The sequence below is a fragment of the Nerophis ophidion genome, linkage group LG01, assembly GCF_033978795.1.
Source record: "Nerophis ophidion isolate RoL-2023_Sa linkage group LG01, RoL_Noph_v1.0, whole genome shotgun sequence".
NCBI classification, from domain to species: domain Eukaryota; kingdom Metazoa; phylum Chordata; class Actinopteri; order Syngnathiformes; family Syngnathidae; genus Nerophis; species Nerophis ophidion.
In genome coordinates, this window is record NC_084611.1 from 91,846,966 (window position 1) to 91,868,152 (window position 21,187).

Here is a 21,187-nt window from a genome sequence, read left to right on the forward strand (position 1 = left end):
CACTTATAACATTATGGATGCGGTTGTTAACTACATATCACCTCAGTCACTGATCATCAGCATGGTTGTCATGCTCGGCAGGTGTTGGCTTCTTCTTCAAAAGCAGTGAAGTTGTCACCTTGTGTAAATGGCAAATAAAAAGAGAATACAACAAATCCTTTTCAACTTATATTCAATTGAATAGACTGCAAAGACAAGATATTTCATGTTTACACTGACAAACTTATTATTATTATTATTTTTTTTTTTAGATAAGCTCCGGGTGTTGTTGATAAATGGCTTTGGCATTGCAAAATTTAGTTTTAACTTGCACTTACAGATGTAGCGACCCACTGTAGTTACTGACGGGGGTTTTCTGAAGTGGTCCTGAGCCCATGTGGTGATATCCTTTACACACGGATTTGGCTTTTTGATGCAGTGGCGCCTGAGGGATGGAAGGAGCGTAACATCATGGGTTACGTGCAGTGATTTCTCCACATTCTCTCAACCTTTTTGATGATATTACGGAGCTTTGGGGTTTAGGTCCATTCTTCCACCTTTGGTGCATACCTGTGAGCGAATGAATCCCAGACAGTTGTGTGCTGCGGCGAAGACAGGCTTGTGAACTCCTGACGCACTGCATCATTCACCGCCGCACAACTTCATTCTTATCTTTGCTGTCGGACGCCGCGAGGGAGCGTGTGAGGAGTTCACCTGCCGATCAGTCCCACTGCAAACAGTTTGAGACGGGATGAGGGGCAGAGATGGAAGGAGGTTGTCTTTCATCATGTTATTTTAGAATTCTGTGGGACATTGCGACTTTTGGTATTGGTGTTCCTGAAAAAAAGGGACACATACTATACAGCAGGGGTCACCAACCTTTTGTCACGACTTGGACTTGGACGTGGATTGTTTTTCCGAGGCAAAGGAAAGTTGGCACAGGCAAGACGCGGATGTAAGTACATATTTTTATTAACACTAACAAACTACAACAAAAAGGAAGCAAACAAAAGGCGCGCACAATGGCGGTACAAAAACTTGGCTATGAAACAAAAGTCTACCACAAAGGCAATTAACTATAAACATGAAACAAAACACTTGCACTGTGGCATGAATAGCAAAAACACTTACTGTGACCAGATGCCCGAACCATCTCATCTGGATCCTCTCAATTTGCTCAATTAACCTTTAATAAATAAATCTATATATATATAAATGGGTATTTCTGTCTGTCATTCCGTCACACATTTTTTTTCCTTTTACGGAAGGTTTTTTGGAGAGAAAAAATGATGAAAAAAACCTTAATTGAACGATTAAAAAGAGGAGAAAACACGAAAAAAATGAAAATTACATTTTGAAACATAGTTTATCTTCAAATTTTACTGTTTAAAATTCAACATTCAACCGAAAAAAAAGGAGAAAAACTAGCTAATTTGAGTCTTTTTGAAAAAAAATTTAAAAATTATTTATGGAACATAATTAGTAATTTTTCCTGATTGAGATTATTTTTAGAATTTTGATGACATGTTTTAAATAGGTTAAAATCCAATCCGCACTTTGTTAGAATATATAACAAATTGGACCAAGCTATATTTCTAACAAAGACAAATCATTATTTATTCGAGATTTTCCAGAACAAAAATTTTAAAAGAAATTCAAAAGACTTTGAAATAAGATTTAAAATTTGATTCTACGGATTTTCTAGATTTGCCAGAATATTTTTTTGAATTTTAATCATAATAAATTTGAAGAAATATTTCACAAATATTGCTTCTTCAAAAAAACAGAAGCTAAAATGAAGAATTAATAAAAAAAAATGTATAATATTCTTTACAATAAAAAAAATACATTTACTGATTTAAATTGTCAGGAAACAAGAGGAAGGAATTTAAAAGGTAAAAAGGTATATGTGTTTAAAAATCCTAAAATCATTTTTAAGATTGTATTTTTTTCTCTAAAATGGTCTTTCTGAAAGTTTTAAGAAGCAAAGTAAAAAAAATAAAAGAATTTATTTAAACAAGTGAAGACCAAGTCTTTCAAATATTTTTCTGGGATTTTCAAATTCTATTTGAGTTTTGTCTCTCTTAGAATTATCGGACAAAGTGAGAGCAGCTTGCTAGTAAATAAATACAATTTAAAAAATAGAGGCAGCTCACTGGTAAGTGCTGCTATTTGAGCTATTTTTAGAACAGGCCAGCGGGCGACTCATCTTGTCCTTACGGGCGACCTGGTCTTGGTGACCCCTGGTGTACATTGTACATATCATTTATACACATTGGCCCCCACAGACACATGTTTTCCTCTCAATGTGGCCCCCGAGTGTAAAATATGTGCCCGGCTCTCTTCAACATGATGGATCATCGTAGATAAGCGATGGCGTGAAAGCCGTCCAGTGACTCCCGAGAGGAAGTGAAGTCCCACAGAGACATTCTGCTTCTGTCTGATATTAAATATGTTTGTTGATCAAAAACAGCTAACATGTCCTCGGAGGAATTCTGCTCTTTCAAAGTCGATTTATTTATTTTTTTCCTTTCAAATCTGGTCTCCTTAAAGTTCCCGCTGGGATTAAGAGGCGTGCTATTAGTGCCAGTCCAAATATCTGCCGGCCTCCCGACTTCAGACTCCACTGCCTGCGGAGTCGTAAAAAATGTTGAAATGGTTTGAGGCTCGCCTTCTCAGCGCCCCTGCAAGATCTTAATGGTCCGGACTTTTAGTAGCCCAGCGTACAAAAACAATATGTAGTCGTCCTACCTTAAAGTAACATGATATCATCCTGCTTTTATTACACCACACCTGCTTTAGTGGACCTGCCAGGTTCTGGAAACATTGACAACAGGAAGATAGCTCTCATATTAGCTAAACAGACTCCGAAATTGACGAAACTGAAACATTACAAAAAGAATGCCATGATTGTTTGATTTCTGTGATAAGGCAGTAAAATGGCTGATCAAACAAAACAGAAGTCATGCTCATGGATCCACTAGCTGCGGAAGCTAGCTGTCCAATCAGCTAAACAGCCTCAGAGAGATGGAACATGATCAAACATTACAGGGAGACAGAACAGGATCAAACATTACAGGGAGACAGAACAGGATCAAACATGACAGGGAGACAGAACAGGATCCAACATTAGAAGTAGACAGAACCAGATTAAAAATTACAGGGAGACAGAACAGGATCAAACATTACAGGGAGACAGAACAGGATCAAACATGACAGGGAGACAGAACAGGATCAAACATTACAGGGAAACAGAACAGGATCAAACATTACAGGGAGACAGAACAGGATCCAACATTAGAAGTAGACAGAACCCGATTAAAAATTACAGGGAGACAGAACAGGATCCAACATTAGAAGTAGACAGAACCAGATTAAAAAATACAGGGAGACAGAACAGGATCAAACAATACAGTGAGACAGAACAGGATCAAACACTACAGGGAGACAGAACAGGATCAAACATTACAGGGAGACAGAACAGGGTCAAACATTAGAAGGAGACAGAACAGGATCAAACATTATAGGGAGACAGAACAGGATCAAACATTAGAAGGAGACAGAACAGGATCAAACATTACAGGGAGACAGAACAGGATCAAACATTAGAAGGAGACAGAACAGGATCAGACATTACAGGGAGACAAAACAGGATCAAACATTACAGTGAGACAGAGCCGGATCAAACATTACAGGGAGACAGAACAGGATCCAACATTAGAAGTAGACACTACCAGATTAAAAATTACAGGGAGACAGAACAGGATCAATCATTACAGGGAGACAGAACAGGATCAAACATTACAGGGAGACAGAACAGGATCAAACATTACAGGGAGACAGAACAGGACCAAACATTACAGGGAGACAGAACAGGATCAAACATTACAGGGAGACAGAACAGGACCAAACATTACAGGGAGACAGAAAAGGAGCGTACATTACAGGGAGACAGAACAGGATCAAACATGACAGGGAGACAGAACAGGATCAAACATGACAGGGAGACAGAACAGGATCAAACATTACAGGGAAACAGAACAGGATCAAACATTACAAGGTGACAGAACAGGATCAAACATTACAGGGAGACAGAACAGGATCAAACATGACAGGGAGACAGAACAGGATCATACATTACAGGGAGATAGAACATGATCGAACATGACAGGGAGACAGAACAGGATCACACATTACAGGGAGACAGGACAGGATCAAACATTACAGGGAGACAGGACAGGATCAAACATTACAGGGAGACAGGACAGGATCAAACATTACATGGAGACAGGACAGGATCAAACATTACAGGGAGACAGAACAGGATCAAACATGACAGGGAGACAGAACAGGATGAAACATTACAGGGAGACAGAACCGGATCAAACATGACAGGGAGACAGAACAGGATCAAACATTACAGGGAGACAGAACAGGATCAAACATTACAGGGAGACAGAACAGGATCAAACATTACAGGGAGACAGAACAGGATCAAACATTACAGGGAGACAGAACAGGATCAAACATGACAGGGAGACAGAACAGGATCAAACATTAGAATTAAACAGAACCAGATAAAAAATTACAGGGAGACAGAACAGGATCAATCATTAGAAGGAGACAGAACAGGATCGCAGACTTCCATAAAAGGTGAGATCGAGGTAAACACTGGGTAAACAATGGTTCTGGTCCTTGGGAATCCAAGTGTAGTCTGAGGAGAAACTCGGGCAACAAAGTTCAACATCTGGAAGTTTTGTGGTGGAGAAAAGCTGACAACAGTTCTCAAAGTGGAAGTGAGAGTTTGTCCTTGTTTTCTTTTCTGATCAAATCCCAGGCGTGCACAATCCTTCATGACAAAGACAAAATCTGGGTTTTTTTTTTCCTCTTCCCTCGCCGGAGCCCAGCAAGGATGGAGGAGGGACAGACGAGGACAGAAGCCGAGGACTGAAAGGCAAGGCCAGCGGTTTTTTGAACCCACACTGGAATCCTTTTCAACTTAGATTTAGTTGAATAGACTACAAAGACAAAATATTTCATGTTCAAACTGGAAAACTTTGTTATTTTCTGCAAATATTAGCTCATTTGGAATTGGATGCCATGTGACATGTTTCAAAAAAATCTGGCACAAGTGGCAAAAAAGAGTGAGAAACTTAAAGGAATGCTCATCAAACGCTTATTTAAATAGACTACAAAGACAAGATATTTCTTGTTCAAACTGGAAAACTTTGTTATTTTCTGCAAATATTAGCTCATTTGGAATTGGATGCCATGTGACATGTTTCAAAAAAATCTGGCACAAGTGGCAAAAAAGAGTGAGAAACTTAAGGGAATGCTCATCAAACGCTTATGTGAATAGACCGCAAAGACAAGATATTTCATGTTCAAACTGGAAAACTTTGTTATTTTCTGCAAATATTAGCTCATTTGGAATTGATGCCATGTGACATGTTTCAAAAAAATCTGGCACAAGTGGCAAAAAAGAGTGAGAAACTTAAGGGAATGCTCATCAAACGCTTATTTGAATAGACTGCAAAGACAAAATATTTCATGTTCAAACTGGAAAACTTTGTTATTTTCTGCAAATATTAGCTCATTTGGAATTGGATGCCATGTGACATGTTTCAAAAAAATCTGGCACAAGTGGCAAAAAAGAGTGAGAAACTTAAAGGAATGCTCATCAAACGCTTATTTGAATAGACTGCAAAGACAAGATATTTCATGTTCAAACTGGAAAACTGTGTTATTTTCTGCAAATATTAGCTCATTTGGAATTGGATGCCATGTGACATGTTTCAAAAAATTCAGGCACAAGTGGCAAAAAAGAGTGAGAAACTTAAAGGAATGCTCATCAAACGCTTATTTAAATAGACTACAAAGACAAGATTTTTCATGTTCAAACTGGAAAACGTTGTTATTTTCTGCAAATATTAGCTCATTTGGAATTGGATGCCGTGCGACATGTTTAAAAAAAATCTGGCACAAGTGGCAAAAAAGACTGAGAAACTTAAAGCAATGCTCATCAAACGCTTATTTGAATGGACTACAAAGACAAGATTTTTCATGTTCAAACCGGAAAACTTTGTTATTTTCTGCAAATATTAGCTCATTTGGAATTGGATGCCGTGCGACATGTTTCAAAAAAATCTGGCACAAGTGGCAAAAAAGAGTGAAACACTTAAAGGAATGCTCATCAAACGCTTATTTGAATAGACTGCAAAGACAAGATATTTCATGTTCAAACTGGAAAACTGTGTTATTTTCTGCAAATATTAGCTCATTTGGAATTGGATGCCATGTGACATGTTTCAAAAAAATCTGGCACAAGTGGCAAAAAAGAGTGAGAAACTTAAAGGAATGCTCATCAAACGCTTATTTGAATAGACTGCAAAGACAAGATATTTCATGTTCAAACTGGAAAACTTTGTTATTTTCTGCAAATACTAGCTCATTTGGAATTGGATGCCATGAGACATGTTTCAAAAAAACCTGGGACAAGTGGCAAAAAAGAGTGAGAAACTTAAAGGAATGCTCATCAAACGCTTATTTGAATAGACTACAAAGACAAGATTTTTCATGTTCAAACTGGAAAACGTTGTTATTTTCTGCAAATACTAGCTCATTTGGAATTGGATGCCATGAGACATGTTTCAAAAAAACCTGGGACAAGTGGCAAAAAAGAGTGAAAAACTTAAAGGAATGCTCATCAAACACTTATTTGGACCATGCCACAGGTGAACAGGCTAATTGGGAACAGGTGGGTGCCATGATTGGGTATAAAAGCAGCTTCCGTGAAATGCTGTCATTCGCAAAAAATGACAGGGCGAGGGTCACCACTTTGTCGACAAATGCCTGAGCAAATTGTTTAAGAACATTTCTCAACAAATAATTTAGGAATTTCACCATCTACGCTCGGTAATATCATCAAAAGGTTCAGAGAATCTGAAGAAATCACCACACGTAACATTGAATGCCATAACTTTCGATCCCTCAGGCGGTACTGCATCAAAAACTGACATCAGTGTGTAAAGGATATCACCACATGGGCTCGGGAACACTTCAGAAAACCACTGTCAGTAACTACATCTGTAATATAAGTTCAAGCTCTACTATACAAAGCCACTGTCAACACGTGGACTTGGGCGTTTGTTTTTCCGGAAGGCAAAGGAAAGTTGGCGCGGGCAAGACGTGAATGTAAGTACATATTCATTAATAACACTAACAAACTACGAAAAAAAAGAAGCAGACAAAAGTCGCGCCCAAGGGTGGAGAACAAACTGGACAAATAAAAACAAAAGATTAGCACAAGAGCAGAACTATGGACAAAAAACAAAAGACACTAACTGTGGCATTAATAAACAAAACTTACGTGGCATGACAAGAAGCAAAACTGTGGATTGGCATGAGTGACAGAGGTAGCATGGCATGGGTAAAGGTAAAGTCACCAGGCTGACTACCTGGCAACTCCAGGTTTAAATAATGCTGTGGTGATTAGTGACAGCTATGCGAGTGCAAAACGTGAGACAGGTGCGTGACATGAGGACAGGTGAAAACTAATGGGTAGTCATGGAAACAAAACAAACAAGGAAGTGCAAAAACCGGAACTGAGTGTCCAAAAAACAAACAGCACATGGCCAAACAAAAACATGACAGCCACAGCTATTTATCAACAACACCCGGAAAGGCCGCCGGCTTCCCTGGTCCCGAGCTCATCTAAGATGGACTGATGCAAAGTGGGAAAGTGTTCTGTGGTCTGACCAGTCCACATTTCACATTTTTTTGGGGAAACCGTGCACGTCCTTTCCTCCGGAAAAAAAGAAGAAAAGAACCATCCGGATTGTTCTAGGGTGAAAGTGTAAAAGGAAGCATGTGTGTTGGTATGGGGGTGTATTAGTGGCCAAGGTACCATTAGTGCTGAAAGGTACATGCAGATTTTGGAGCAACATATGTTGTTATCATGGATGCCCCTGCTTATTTCAGCAAGACGATGCCAAGCCAGGTGTTACAACAGCGTGGCTTCCCATTAAAAGAGTGCGGGTACTAGACTGGCCTGCCGAGAGTGTGTGATGTGACTCCTTGGTGAAAGAAAGGCCAATATTCGTGCTCGCCATGTGTCAGGAGAGACCGTGTGCAGGATCAAAGATAAAAGAGCGGCCGGGAGGAAATAAAAGAGACGGCGAGATAAAAAAAGGAGGAGATGAACATGAAGGGAGCGACGAGTGAAAAGATTAGATGGAGAGAAAAGGTGCCTTGTTTCTGTAGTGTTGTTGACGTCGCCATGACTACACAAACATAGCATGTAATGGGTCAACATGTTGCATGGATTATGTCTTACAGGCCGTCTTCAAGCTTTCTTAATCACGTGCCTCCACTTCAACAGCGTCTTCTCCCCGTCTTCTTTTGTTGTCATTTTTGGCACTTCCATAGCGAGTCTACTGACAGATTTCAAAGATTAGGACCCCTTTAATGTGTGACTGCCATCATATTGGAGTTGACACGTATCTCTTATGTGTGACTGCCATCATATTGCAGTCTACACATATCTCTTATCTGTGACTACCATCGTATCGCAGTCTACACCTATCTCTTATGTGTGACTGCCATCCTATTGCAGTCTACACCTATCTCTTATGTGTGACTGCCATCATATTGCAGTCTACACCTATCTCTTACGTGTGACTGCCATCATATTGCAGTCTACACGTATCTCTTATGTGTGACTGCCATCATATTGCAGTCTACACCTATCTCTTATCTGTGACTGCCATCATATTGCAGTCTACACCTATCTCTTATGTGTGACTGCCATCATATTGCAGTCTACACGTATCTCTTATGTGTGACTGCCATCATATTGCAGTCTACACGTATCTCTTATGTGTGACTGCCATCATATTGCAGTCTACACCTATCACTTATGTGTGACTGCCATCATATTGCAGTCTACACGTATCTCCTATGTGTGACTGCCATCATATTGCAGTCTACACCTATCTCTTATGTGTGACTGCCATCATATTGCAGTCTACACGTATCTCCTATGTGTGACTGCCATCATATTGCAGTCTACACCTATCACTTATGTGTGACTGCCATCATATTGCAGTCTGCACGTATCTCTTATGTGTGACTGCCATCATATTGCAGTCTACACGTATCTCTTATGTGTGACTGCCATCATATTGCAGTCTACACGTATCTCTTATGTGTGACTGCCATCATATTGCAGTCTACATCTATCTCTTATGTGTGACTGCCCTCATATTGCAGTCTACACCTATCTCTTATGTGTGACTGCCATCATATTGCAGTCTACACGTATCTCCTATCTGTGACTGCCATCATATTGCAGTCTACACGTATCTCTTATGTGTGACTGCCATCATATTGCAGTCTACACGTATCTCTTATGTGTGACTGCCATCATATTGCAGTCTACACGTATCTCTTATGTGTGACTGCCATCATATTGCAGTCTACACTTATCTCTTATGTGTGACTGCCTTCATATTGCAGTCTACACGTATCTCTTATGTGTGACTGCCATCATATTGCAGTCGACACGTATCTCTTATGTGTGACTGCCATCATATTTCAGTCTACACGTATCTCTTATGTGTGACTGCCATCTACTGGTCACACTTATTACACCATATACCAAATAAAATAGCTCCGAGGTGGGTAAGCACAACCAAACGGGTTATAAGGCGAGTTTTGAGAAAATGAAATGATTTTTATTGCTAACACTAGTTTTATTTCAACATTGTGCTTGCTTTGTTATTTTGTTGTAGGAAAAAAAAACAAAAATATGTGCAGGGTTCATTTTTAAGAAGCCTGGTTTTTTTCACCAAAGCTGCCATCTTTGAGAGAAGAGGTGCTTGAATGTTGCTCGTGTAATTTAGGAAACACTTAATGGTCACCAAACTCCTCCTGACCCCCCCCTCCACACTACACTGTGACTATAAATAGCAGCATTTATCAATGAAATTGCTATAAGTCCACCTCTGCATTACATTGTATCATTTTGAACATGAAAGAACACACTGGTCTTTCTAAGACAGACCACCTGTAAGAAAAGGAATGGAATTTTACAGTTTTGACTGAATGGGACATCCAAAATGTACATGAAAATAAAGAAAGTGGGATTTACAATATTAACTATGAACAATAAAACACTGAATATTAACAACATATGAACATATTTTACTTCTCATTCCAAGCAAAATGTAAAAAACAGCAAAATATAAATAAATAAATAATAATAAATGGGTTGTACTTGTATAGCGCTTTTCTACCTTCAAGGTACTCAAAGCGCTTTGACACTACTTCCACATTTACCCATTCACACACACATTCACACACTGATGGAGGGAGCTGCCATGCAAGGCGCCAACCAGCACCCATCAGGAGCAAGGGTGAAGTGTCTTGCTCAGGACACAACGGACGTGACGAGGTTGGTTCCAGGTGGGAATTGAACCAGGGACGCTCGGGTTGCGCACGGCCACTCTCCCACTGCGCCACGCCCGTGTTGGTGTCCCTTTTTTTCCAGGAACACCAATACCAAAAGTCACAATGTCCGATAAATGTCTCAAAAAAAACAAAAAACAAAAAACAAAAAATATATGTTTTTTTTACTGAATAGGACAGCCAAAATGTACATGAAAATAAAGAAAGTGGGATTTACAATATTAACTATGAACAATAAAACGCTGAATATTAACAACATATGAACTTATTTTACTTTTCAGACCAAGCAAAACAACAAAAATGCTAAAAACCGCAAAATATGAATGCAAATTATAATAAACACCTACAAAATGCTATTCTATCACATAAAAATCTGCTGTACAACATGTGTGTTTGGGTCCCTGTTTTTCAGGAACACTAATACCAAAAGTCACAATGTCCCATAAATGTCTCAAAAAGTGTAAAAACAAAAAACAAAAAATATATGTTTTTTTACTGAATAGGACACCCAAAATGTACATGAAAATAAAAAAAGTGGGATTTACAACATTAACTATGAACAATAAAACACTGAATATTAACAACATATGAAAATATTTTACTTCTCAGACTAAGCAAAACACAACAAAAATGCAAAAAACAGCAAAATATGAATATTATTTGAAATAAACACCTTCAAAATGATATTTTATCACATAAAAATCTGCTGTACAGTATGTGTGTTTGGGTCCCTTTTTTTCAGGAACACTAATACCAAAAGTCACAATGTCCCATAGAAGTCTAAAAATGTTATGACAGACCACCTAAAAAAAAAAAGGAATTATATTCTACAGTTTTTTTTATTGAACAGGACACCCAAAATGTACACGAAAATAAAGAAAGTGGGATTTACAATATTAACTATGAACAATAAAACACTGAATATTAACAACAAATGAAAATATTTTAAGCCTCAGACCAATCAAAATGTAAAAAACAGCAAAATATGAATGCAAAGTGTAAAAAACACCTACAAAATGATATTTTATCACCTAAAAACCTGCTTTGCAATAAATATGTGTGTTTGGGTCCATTTTTTTCAGGAACACTAATACCAAAACCCACAATGTCCCATAAATGTCTCAAAAAGTTTAGGAAAAAAAGTTGTTGTTTTTTACAGTTTTTACTGATTGAAACACCCAAAATGTACATGAAAATAAAGAAAGTGGGATTTACAATATTAACTATGAACAATAAAACACCGAATATTAACAACATATGAAAATATTTGAATCCTCAAACCCAATCAAAATGTAAAAAACAGCAAAATATGAATGCAAAGTGTAATAAACACCTACAAAGTGATATTTTATCACCTAAAAATCTGCTGTACAATATGTGTGTTTGGGTCCATTTTTTTCAGGAACACTAATACCAAAAGTCACAATGTCCCATAAATGTCTCAAAAAGTTTAGAAAAAAAAGTTGTTTTTTTTACAGTTTTTACTGATTGAGACACCCAAAGTGTACATGAAAATAAAGAAAGTGCAATTTACAATATTAACTATGATCAATAAAACACTGAATATTAACAACATATGAAAATATTTGAATCCTCAAACCCAATCAAAATGTAAAAAACAGCAAAATATGAATGCAAAGTGTAATAAACACCTACAAAGTGATATTTTATCACCTAAAAATCTGCTGTACAATATGTGTGTTTGGGTCCATTTTTTTCAGGAACACTAATACCAAAAGTCACAATGTCCCATAAATGTCTCAAAAAGTTTAGGAAAAAAAGTTGTTGTTTTTTACAGTTTTTACTGATTGAAACACCCAAAATGTACATGAAAATAAAGAAAGTGGGATTTACAATATTAACTATGAACAATAAAACACTGAATATTAACGACATATGAAAATATTTGAATCCTCAAACCCAATCAAAATGTAAAAAACAGCAAAATATGAATGCAAAGTGTAATAAACACCTACAAAATGATATTTTATCACCAAAAAACTTGCTTTACAATATGTGTGTTTGGGTGCATTTTTTTCAGGAACACTAATACCAAAAGTCACAATGTCCCATAAATGTCTCAAAATGTTTAGAAAAAAAAGAAATGTTTTGTTTTTTTACAGTTTTTACTGATTGAGACACCAAAAATGTACATGAAAATAAACAAAGTGCAATTTACAATATTAACTATGAACAATAAAACAGTGAATATTAACAACATATGAAAATATGTTAATCCTCAAACCCAATCAAAATGTAAAAAACAGCAAAATTTTAATGCAAAGTGTAATAAACACATACAAAAAGATATGTTATCACCTAAAAACCTGCTGTACAATATGTGTGTTTGGGTGCATTTTTTTCAGGAACACTAATACCAAAAGTCAAAATGTCCCATAAATGTCTCAAAAAGTTTAGAAAAAAAAGTTGTTTTTTTTACAGTTTTTACTGATTGAGACACCCAAAGTGTACATGAAAATAAAGAAAGTGCAATTTACAATATTAACTATGATCAATAAAACACTGAATATTAACATATGAAAATATTTGAATCCTCAAACCCAATCAAAATGTAAAAAACAGCAAAATATGAATGCAAAGTGTAATAAACACCTACAAAGTGATATTTTATCACCTAAAAATCTGCTGTACAATATGTGTGTTTGGGTCCATTTTTTTCAGGAACACTAATACCAAAAGTCACAATGTCCCATAAATGTCTCAAAAAGTTTAGGAAAAAAAGTTGTTGTTTTTTACAGTTTTTACTGATTGAAACACCCAAAATGTACATGAAAATAAAGAAAGTGCGATTTACAATATTAACTATGAACAATAAAACACTGAATATTAACAACATATGAAAATATTTGAATCCTCAAACCCAATCAAAATGTAAAAATCAGCAAAATATGAATGGAAAGTGTAATAAACACCTACAAAATGATATTTTATCACCTAAAAATCTGCTGTACAATATGTGTGTTTGGGTCCATTTTTTTCAGGAACACTAATACCAAAAGTCACAATGTCCCATAAATGTCTCAAAAAGTTTAGAAAAAAAAGTTGTTTTTTTTACAGTTTTTACTGATTGAGACACCCAAAGTGTACATGAAAATAAAGAAAGTGCAATTTACAATATTAACTATGATCAATAAAACACTGAATATTAACAACATATGAAAATATTTGAATCCTCAAACCCAATCAAAATGTAAAAAACAGCAAAATATGAATGCAAAGTGTAATAAACACCTACAAAGTGATATTTTATCACCAAAAAACTTGCTTTACAATATGTGTGTTTGGGTGCATTTTTTTCAGGAACACTAATACCAAAAGTCACAATGTCCCATAAATGTCTCAAAAAGTTTAGAAAAAAAAGTTGTTTTTTTTACAGTTTTTACTGATTGAGACACCCAAAGTGTACATGAAAATAAAGAAAGTGCAATTTACAATATTAACTATGATCAATAAAACACTGAATATTAACAACATATGAAAATATTTGAATCCTCAAACCCAATCAAAATGTAAAAAACAGCAAAATATGAATGCAAAGTGTAATAAACACCTACAAAGTGATATTTTATCACCAAAAAACTTGCTTTACAATATGTGTGTTTGGGTGCATTTTTTTCAGGAACACTAATACCAAAAGTCACAATGTCCCATAAATGTCTCAAAAAGTTTAGAAAAAAAAGAAATGTTTTGTTTTTTTACAGTTTTTACTGATTGAGACACCAAAAATGTACATGAAAATAAACAAAGTGCAATTTACAATATTAACTATGAACAATAAAACAGTGAATATTAACAACATATGAAAATATGTTAATCCTCAAACCCAATCAAAATGTAAAAAACAGCAAAATTTGAATGCAAAGTGTAATAAACACATACAAAAAGATATGTTATCACCTAAAAACCTGCTGTACAATATGTGTGTTTGGGTGCATTTTTTTCAGGAACACTAATACCAAAAGTCAAAATGTCCCATAAATGTCTCAAAAAGTTTAGAAAAAAAAGTTGTTTTTTTTACAGTTTTTACTGATTGAGACACCCAAAGTGTACATGAAAATAAAGAAAGTGCAATTTACAATATTAACTATGATCAATAAAACACTGAATATTAACATATGAAAATATTTGAATCCTCAAACCCAATCAAAATGTAAAAAACAGCAAAATATGAATGCAAAGTGTAATAAACACCTACAAAGTGATATTTTATCACCTAAAAATCTGCTGTACAATATGTGTGTTTGGGTCCATTTTTTTCAGGAACACTAATACCAAAAGTCAAAATGTCCCATTAATGTCTCAAAAAGTTTAGGAAAAAAAGTTGTTGTTTTTTACAGTTTTTACTGATTGAGACACCCAAAGTGTACATGAAAATAAAGAAAGTGCAATTTACAATATTAACTATGAACAATAAAACACTGAATATTAACAACATATGAAAATATTTGAATCCTCAAACCCAATCAAAATGTAAAAAACAGCAAAATATGAATGCAAAGTGTAATAAACACCTACAAAATGATATTTTATCACCAAAAAACTTGCTTTACAATATGTGTGTTTGGGTGCATTTTTTTCAGGAACACTAATACCAAAAGTCACAATGTCCCATAAATGTCTCAAAAAGTTTAGAAAAAAAAGAAATGTTTTGTTTTATTACAGTTTTTACTGATTGAGACACCAAAAATGTACATGAAAATAAACAAAGTGCAATTTACAATATTAACTATGAACAATAAAACAGTGAATATTAACAACATATGAAAATATGTTAATCCTCAAACCCAATCAAAATGTAAAAAACAGCAAAATTTGAATGCAAAGTGTAATAAACACATACAAAAAGATATTTTATCACCTAAAAACCTGCTGTACAATATGTGTGTTTGGGTGCATTTTTTTCAGGAACACTAATACCAAAAGTCACAATGTCCCATAAATGTCTCAAAAAGTTTAGACAAAAAAGTTGTTTTTTTACAGTTTTTACTGATTGAAACACCCAAAATGTACATGAAAATAAAGAAAGTGGGATTTACAATATTAACTATGAACAGTAAAACACTGAATATTAACAACATATGAACATCTTCTACTTCTCAGATCAGCTCCTTCATAGTTGTGTATCTTTTACAATCAAACAAAACACAACCAAAATGTAAATCAACAAAATATGAATGCAAAGTGTAATAAACACCTACAATATGATATATTATCACCTTTATGCAGACATTTGTTGTACAAATGTGTCTTCCTGACACACGTGTTTGAGGCTGGCTGCTCTGAAAACAAACCCCGCCCACTCTGTATTTTGCCCAGGTCTGGCCTATGGCGTGAACTGCCCAATTTAATTTTCAGAATGTTCTTCCTCCAGATGTTTGAGTGGAAACACAGTGCAGTGTCGACGTCACAGACGCACGGGGGAAGTGGAGCGCTCAACATGTGAAGAACTTGGTGGTTGAACATTCCCTAAACAAATGACCCCCCAGTGAGGGGGGGAAAGACTCACATGGAGTTGTGTAGGTGAGGAGTGAGAGCAGACATGACACAATATTCCCACATCACAGGAAATGATTCTTTCCAGATCGGGGAAAGTGTGCGGAGTGATAGTCAGGTTGTACAAAACTCCGCATGCTGCTGCTGAGTCACACACCTGGCAACCATGGAGGGTGGAAATGGAAAGACATTTGGTCTGGAAGTTAAATAAATCTCTGGATGACATAGTGAGGATGACATAGTGAGGATGACATAGTGAGGATGACATAGTGAGGATGACATAGTGAGGATGACATAGTGAGGATGACATAGTGAGGATGAGAAAGATCTGTTCAATTGTTGTGTGTATTATCTTACATCAGGGATGTCAAACTTATTTGTGAGGTCGACATTGCAGTTAAACAGTCAATATTCATGAATAAAAATGTACATTAACCTCCTTACAGAATCTGCATTTATGTTTGATTGTTATATTTTTTTAAGCAACAAATTGACTGATAACTTTGCTTAGAAATCATGAAACTTGACCAGCAAGTCATTTACATATTTATTTTTATAATCAACAACAACAACAAAGCTTGGAATATTTTGTTTGCACGCACAGATGACATTAAAGTTAAAAAGATACGCAGTGGAGGCGCTCAAAAAAATCGGTTCGCATTCGGATCGAAATTTGCATTCATTTTGATTCCAAATCAATTCTTAATGTTTGAGAATAAACATTTTTTAAAAAGAAATAAATAAACACATATTTTTTAAACATAAACACTTTCATCTATACACATATAGACATACATTTACACATACATATTTAGACATTCTCATACACATATACATACATATATAGACATACACATATTCATACATATTTAGACATACATATATATCTATATATACATACACATATACATACATATACACATACATATATAGACATACACATACATATATATATAGACATATACATATTCATACATATTTAGACATACACATATATCTATATATACATACACATATACATACATATATATAGACATACACATATACATACATATATATAGACATACACATATAGACATACACGTATACATACATTTACACATACATATTTAGACATTCTCATACACATATACATACATATATAGACATACACATATACATACATTTACACATACATATATAGACATATACATACATATATATAAACATACACATACATATACACATACATATATGCATACATATTTAGACATACACATATATCTATATATACATACACATATACATACATATATAGACATACACACATACATATATATAGACATACACGTATACATACATATACACATACATATATAGACATACACATATTCATACATATATACACATACACATACATATTTAGACATACATATATATATATATATATACATACACATATACATATATACACATACACATATACATACATATATAGAAATACACATATACACATACATATATATAGACATACACATACATATACACATACATACATATAGACATACACATATACATAAATATAGACACACACATATACATACATATATAGACACACACATATACATACATATATATAGACATACACATATACACATACATATATATATATATATATACATACATATACGCATACATATATAGACAAACACATATACATACATATATACACATATACATACATACACATATACATACATACATACACATACATACATGCACAGAGGGATGTGTTCTATGGCTATGAGTTGTTGTTTTTTTGTTTTTGTTTTTTTTTTCCCCTTGGCCTCAGTCTGCACCCCCACTCCAGGGCCCAGGCTAAGACCGATTTTTTAAAAAATTTGATTTTAATCTTCTATTCTTTTCTCTCCCCCCTCCCTCCCTGTTTACCTGTATGTCATCTTTTTTGTAAGGGGCGCTGGAAGCCGGCAGACCCGTCAGCGATCCTGTTCTGTCTCCCTGTAATGTTTGTCTGATCTTGAATGGGATTGTGCTGAAAATTGTAATTTTCCTGAAGGAACTCTCCTGACGGAATAAATAAAGTACTATCTAATCTAATCTAATCTATTTTATATAGGCATACTGTCAAGTTCTTCAGGTTTTTTCACAGCTGTGCCCCAACTTGAAAGGACCAGTGGGACTCAAGAAGGACACAAAGTTACAACTCAATACTCTTTCCTTGTGATTTATTGATGTTTGATTTGAAGCAATCCAATAAACTGGGTTATCTGTGTAAATGAAAGGATGAATTGAATAAATAGTCGAATAGTCGTTAGTTAAATAATAGAATAATTGAATTGTAGGATAGTAGAATAGCTGATTAGCTGATTAATTGAATTGTAGAATAGTTGAATAATTGGATAGTAGAATAGTTGATTAGGTTGAAAACCTTAATCAAACAGAAAAAAAACACATCAGTGTTTCTTCAACATAAATCATAATACATGCTTTGCTTTCCATTAAATCAATCCAACCTAAATTAAATTTCACTGATAGGACTTAAAGGTTCAAGAATAAACTTAAACATTTCCAATAATATGAAATGAATTAAATTTAAACAATCCATACTAATTATAATAAACAACTTAAACATCACTGATAACTTTTTAAATTTACTTTCAGTCAACCTTTAAACATTTTCCAGAGTGAAATTATTTTCTGGAAACATTCGAAAGAAGCAAAAAAACACTTCTTTCTTTTGCTTTTCTCACCACTTGTGTCTTCTGAGTCCACACAGGAGCTGTCTTCCTTCTTCTTAGCAGCATGTCAACAAGGTGACTGACTGAAGCTCAAACATTGTGAGCATGTGCTCTGAGCAGGTGAACAGGTGAGCAGGTGAACAGGTGAACTCAATCAAACCAATCTGGTGGAAGCAGGTGGTGATCAATCAATCAATCAATGTTTATTTATACAGCCCTAAATCACAAATGTCTCAAAGGACTGCACAAACCACTACGACTACGACATCCTCAGCTCTCACTGTTGCCCCCTCAGGCCTGGAGTGTGCTCTGCAACTCAGTGCTGTTTGTGCTGCTCTCTTCTTTCACTTGACAATTATTATTACTAAATATTGTTCCCTCGTTCTCTGTAAGTAGTTTTATTAACATTCTGTGATTTTTGTAAATAAAATTTAAAAAATACATTTCACATGAGACCTTATTTTAGGCTGAGCCCACGTGTGTAAGTCCTATGTCAGCAGCCAAGAAGAGTGTGTGTAGATGGATGTGTGTGTGTGTGTGTGTGTGTATGTGTGTGTGTGTATGTATGTATGTAGTGTATTTGTGGATGTATGTGCGAGCGTTTCTACCCATGTAAGCATGTGTATATACGTGCGTGTGATGTATTCTGAAAGAATATACGTATGTATATATGTATATGTGTGTGTTTGTATGTACAACATATTTGTGTGGGAGTCAAAGTACAGCCCCAACCACCCAGAGAGCCCCACCCAAAAGAGCAGGTGCGGCACCCAGGAAACGAAGGACCAAATCCACAGGACCCCCAGAACAGGGCAGGCCGTAGACAGGAGACAAGGCATGAGAGAAGCAGGAGACAACCAGCCCCCCAATCAAGTTGCATTGTCCCTTGAAAGAAATCAACTCAAACACTAGTATCGATTAAAAAAGTCCATCATCACAAGTGGAGTTTAAAAAAAGTGTCTTTGCATACAAATTGTTGAATGATGTACTTAGTTGCAATACATGTTCCCACCACTTGTGGCAGTAAAGACAATATCAAACATACATAATACATCTGGAGATTACATTAGATAGTACTTTATTTATTCCGTCAGGAGAGTTCCTTCAGGAAAATTACAATTTTCAGCACAATCCCATTCAAGATCAGACAAACATTAAAGGGAGACAGAACAGGATCGCTGACGGGTCTGCCGGCTTCCAGCGCCCCTTACAAAAAAAAGATGAGATACAGGTAAACAAGGGGGGGAGAAAAAAATAGAAGATTAAAATAAAATTTAAAAAATCGGTTTTAGCCTGGGCCCTAGAGAGGGGGTGCAGACTGAGGCCAAGGGAAAAAAACAACAAAATATATAAATAGATCAATCAATCAATCAATGTTTACTTATATAGCCCTAAATCACTAGTGTCTCAAAGGGCTGCACAAACCACTACGACATCCTCGGTAGGCCCACATAAGGGCAAGGAAAACTCACACCCAGTGGGACATCGGTGACAATGATGACTATGAGAACATGATACTGTGATACTGATGACTATGAGAACATATGAGAACATGATACTGTGAAAGATCAATCCATAATGGATCCAACACAGTCACGAGAGTCCAGTCCAAAGCGGATCCAACACAGCAGCGAGAGTCCCGTTCACAGCGGAGCCAGTAGGAAACCATCCCAAGCGGAGGCTGATCAGCAGCGCAGAGATGTCCCCAGCCGATACACAGGCGAGCAGTACATGGCCACCGGATCGGACCGGACTCCCTCCACAAAGGAGAGTGGGACATAGAAGAAAAAGAAGAGAAACGGCAGATCAACTGGTCTAAAAAGGGAGTCTATTTAAAGGCTAGATAAATAGATAAAGTCCTAGTGAAGTTTCTTAAGCGCCAAAAATATGATTAAAGTGTTTTCATTTGCAAAAAAACATGTCTGAAATTTTATTGAAAAAAATATATATATATTATCACTATGTATTATTAATTTAGTTGAATTGCATTAATTTTAGCACCGTGTAACTTTATGCAAAAAAAGTGTCTTTGTATACAAATTGTTGAATGATGTACTTAGTTGCAATACATGTTTCCACCACTTGTGGCAGTAAATACAATATCAAACATACAGAATACATCTGGAGATAAAGTCCCAGTGAAGTTTCTTAAGCGCCAAAAATATGATTAAAGTGTTTTCATTTGCAAAAAAACATGTCTGACATTTTATTGAAAAAAAAATATATATATTATCACTATGTATTATTAATTTAGTTGAATTGCATTAATTTTAGCAGCGTGTAACTTTATGCAAAAAAAGTGTCTTTGCATACAAATTGTTGAATAAATGGGTTGTACTTGTATAGCGCTTTTCTACCTTCAAGGTACTCAAAGCGCTTTGACACTACTTCCACATTTACCCATTCACACACACATTCACACACTGATGGAGGGAGCTGCCATGCAAGGCGCCAACCAGCACCCATCAGGAGCAAGGGTGAAGTGTCTT

At 35.6% G+C, this 21,187-nt stretch overlaps 1 long non-coding RNA gene across 1 annotated transcript; it reads right to left on the reverse strand.

Moving 5' to 3' along the window:
- Window positions 1–289: 289 nt before the first annotated feature.
- On the reverse strand, window positions 290–18,826 carry LOC133542456 (uncharacterized). The gene is made up of 3 exons (XR_009804163.1): window positions 18,711–18,826; window positions 550–709; window positions 290–424 (listed from the first exon to the last, which is right to left on the reverse strand). It is a non-coding gene; the product is annotated as an uncharacterized LOC133542456 (long non-coding RNA).
- Window positions 18,827–21,187: the final 2,361 nt, after the last annotated feature.